Genomic DNA, 3654 nt, shown 5'->3' on the forward strand with positions numbered 1-3654 from the left:
AATGATAAAGTGAAATGTATAATCTAGTGCTGTCCAAAGAGCCAGAATGTAGTGAGGTCTATCTGATTCATCAGTTTAGGTGAGCAGCTCCGTCTTAGCACAAAATATAATGGGACTAGCTTCCCATCCCTATCTGAAATTGTTTCCTCATATCAACATTCTCTGAAGAGGTCGTTTTAGCTCAAATTTTTAAGTTTCTAGACTTGATACTGTTATGTCTATACCCTTATTTAGTAGTAAACCACCCTTCCAAAATTTACTACAAATGAGTTTATTATCTCAGATTATATTTCACATTAATATGCTACCCGATTTATATTACCAGCTACAGGGAGTAAGCCATTTGTTCAATCCAACTTTGAAATTTACTGATATGAACTGTGCAGTCATGTTGCACCACATATTCATGAAAATTTACCTCTCCCCTACTTCTGAAAAGCTACAGTATTTTTTGCCTATGATCAGTTGAAATGACAGCTCTGCTTGAAGGGAAACTGAAATTAATTGTGCTGTAAATTCATTGAAATTGTTTATCTAATTAAGTAAACTTCTCCAAACTGAATATCAGGACATGTAGGGCAATGTGTGGCCTACTTTTTGATCCAAGTAACTAATATTATATCATGACATTTAATTGTTATTTTGTAAATCTTACACTCAACAACATATTTAATTGTTTTTTATGTAAAAGTAATGACGCATGAGTCACTAAGTCATGTTATTGTCTTTTGGAAGCTGTTCGTGTGATAGTCTTTTGGAGGCTGTCAGACAGCCAATGTATATTCCAATGATGTATTTGATAATCAGTCACAGTATATGACAAAAAAATTAAAATACTCTGTGTTTTATTTAAAAGTTAGTACAACAGCAACGCAGGATTCCAGGAATTACTGAATCAACAACTTGCGAGGATATCAAAGTTGAGTATCTCATCATTCTGAGCCGCTAAATTATTATGTGAACTTTAATTAACTGTGATTGAAGTTTTCTAATTTTCACTCGTCTTTGTACTAGAGAATGGTGAAGGTTCAAACTGTTAAGCTCCTCTGATGGTGTGATTGAGAATTCACTATTACCACTGTCCAGCTAGATTCAGAACTAGAGAAACTGTATTTTTTTCCTCGCTCAGCATCAGTAGTAATTAAAATGCTTCCCTCCTCTCACATTCAAGAATGCCATTTTGGGGGACGAATAATGTATTTCTACTGAAGTCTCTCAAAACTATGCTGCAGAAATATTATTAATATCGCGCCACGCTGTAACATGAGGAGCTGGAATAATTAAGAGTGTTAAGCCAAAGTTGAGAGAGAAGCCTCAGATCACTTATAATACGTCAGCTAACATGGAGTCTTTGGCCCCAATGCAGCAATATGAAGCCCTTGAAGTGATGATTGTAGAACATTGGTTCTGAGTTTTATTTTTTACTGAAAACATCAGTGCACCAGTTCAAGCTTATATCGAATGCTGAATTTAATATAACTTCTGTAAAGTTATTCATGGATCTTACGGCGCATAGACTGTAGCTTTTTATTCAAGAATACATCCAACATACATTACAGAAGTTCCCATCTTGCGATTTATAGATGGTGCTTGATGAATTGGTATTATTTGATGGTGGATAACTACTTGAGTTTAACTATGAAATGTTAATTCAGATCTGAATTAGATTAATTATATATCTTCTGCAGTGCAATAATTATTATAGGAATTGATACGGTCTCCCTCAAGATTTAACTACAGCCCATTGTCAGGAATTACGAACTTAGCATGAAGTCCAAGTAGTTAGCTAAACAGCTTATCAGGAGTTTATTAATAATTATACTTGCGCATTCTCAGGTGATTTATTTTAAGCTTCTTTAGTTGGCACTGCACCTGATTCAAGTCTTCGAATCTTTATTCGTCCACGTTCGGGAGGCTGGAAAATGAACAGACTTAATAACACCCACAGCAGCATCCTCCTGCTGCAGTGAAGAAAATGGTTGAAATGGATCTAGGACTTAACATCTGTGGTCATCAGTCCCATAGAACTTAGAACTACTTAAACCTAACCAGCCTAAGGACATCACACACGTCCATGCCTGAGGCAGGATTCGAACCTGCGACCGTAGCGGTTACGCGGTTCCAGACTGAAGTGCCTAGAACCGCACGGCCACAACGGCCGGCACAGTGAAGATCGCCACGATGTTACCACCACAAGATGTTTTTATTGAACGCTTTATTGAAAACTACTTTTCGTAAGAAGTATCATTTTCAAGCAAACCTAAGTCACAGAGAGAAAGGCACAAGACAATATAGAAATGAATTTGCTGAACCCATTATGTTTAGTGAATTATGGCAGACTGTATTGTTCCTAAGTTCCTTGACGTTTCACTGTAAAATCTACGTAAAAGAGATTGGGTTCACAAAGGGAGGTTGCCTCACTGGCAAACTGTGGAGGATATGTAGGTGTCACAATTATTCTTATCAGTGGAAACAACGATCTGTTTAACAGGCTTTACAACAGTTTCAAAAAAGATAGTATGACTTTTAGGATTTAGACAAAAATGATTCCTGGATCAATTTCTTAGCTCGTAGGATTATCAATGACAGTGGTGTACATATTTCAACATATAGCGGAGAGTTACTACAGCAGCTGCCATCATCCACGCATCATCGTACCACCCCATTTTAGATAAAAAAAAAAACCTTTATTTCGCGGAATGACTGATTCGCTCTATAGGACCCTAGTGTCAGCAGAGAATAGAATCTACGAACCAGATTCGGTGCGATAGATAGCCCAGGATATTGGTTATAACAACAACCTAGTTGTGTATTAATGTATGCTTTCGCGGCGATATTTGGTAATAAAACATTTTCGGGTTTCAAGCAGCTTCAAGTGGTTTGCTGCCCACGAGCTTTCGGCAGAGATCTCCTCTGCCATTGTCAAGTGGATAACTGTCGTGTGGTTATCATTGTCAAGCTTATATAGCCGCGCCGTCGCTCGTGACGTCCTCCGTGACGTCACTGGTGCTCGGTCCCGCACCATGTATGGTAATGTTTTGTCCGCGCGAGAGCCGGGCCCGCTTGAACTCCCTTAGACCGGCTCCCACGCTGCACTCAGCTGGAACCCACCGTCTCTACTGAAGGTGTTGTCAGAATTTCTAATCTCATAGGCCTTGTTTATCACGCTACCCTAGAAGCCATAGGCAACGGCCTTCCCGCAGTGGATACACCGGTTCCCGTGAGATCACCGAAGTTAAGCGCTGTCGGGCGTGGCCGGCACTTGGATGGGCGACCATCCAGCCGCCATGCGCTGTTGCCATTTTTCGGGGTGCACTCAGCCTCGTGATGCCAAATGAGGAGCTACTCGACCGATTAGTAGCGGCTCCGATCAAAGAAAACCATCGTAACGACCGAGAGAGCGGTGCGCTGACCACATGCCCCTCCTATCTGCATCCTCAACTGAGGATGACACGGCGGTCGGATGGTCCCGATGGGCCACTTGTGGCCTGAAGACGGAGTGCTAGAAGCCATAGGCTGTTTAATAATAGACGTGTCATCGAATGCAATTCTTTGTCCGTTTTCCAGTGCATGTACTGCTACAGCTGTCTTTTCGGGATAGCGCAGACGTTAACACCTTTCATATTCTATGCGGCGCTGTTTAACAGTGCGAAC

The 3654-nt window shown here is 40.6% G+C and overlaps 1 pseudogene; it reads left to right on the forward strand.

The window, feature by feature from the left end:
* The first annotated feature begins 3184 nt into the window (after nucleotides 1–3184).
* On the forward strand, nucleotides 3185–3301 carry LOC126093861 (5S ribosomal RNA; annotated as a pseudogene).
* Nucleotides 3302–3654: the final 353 nt, after the last annotated feature.

The sequence above is a fragment of the Schistocerca cancellata genome, chromosome 7 (assembly GCF_023864275.1).
Source record: "Schistocerca cancellata isolate TAMUIC-IGC-003103 chromosome 7, iqSchCanc2.1, whole genome shotgun sequence".
In the NCBI taxonomy this organism is placed as follows: Eukaryota; Metazoa; Arthropoda; class Insecta; order Orthoptera; family Acrididae; genus Schistocerca; species Schistocerca cancellata.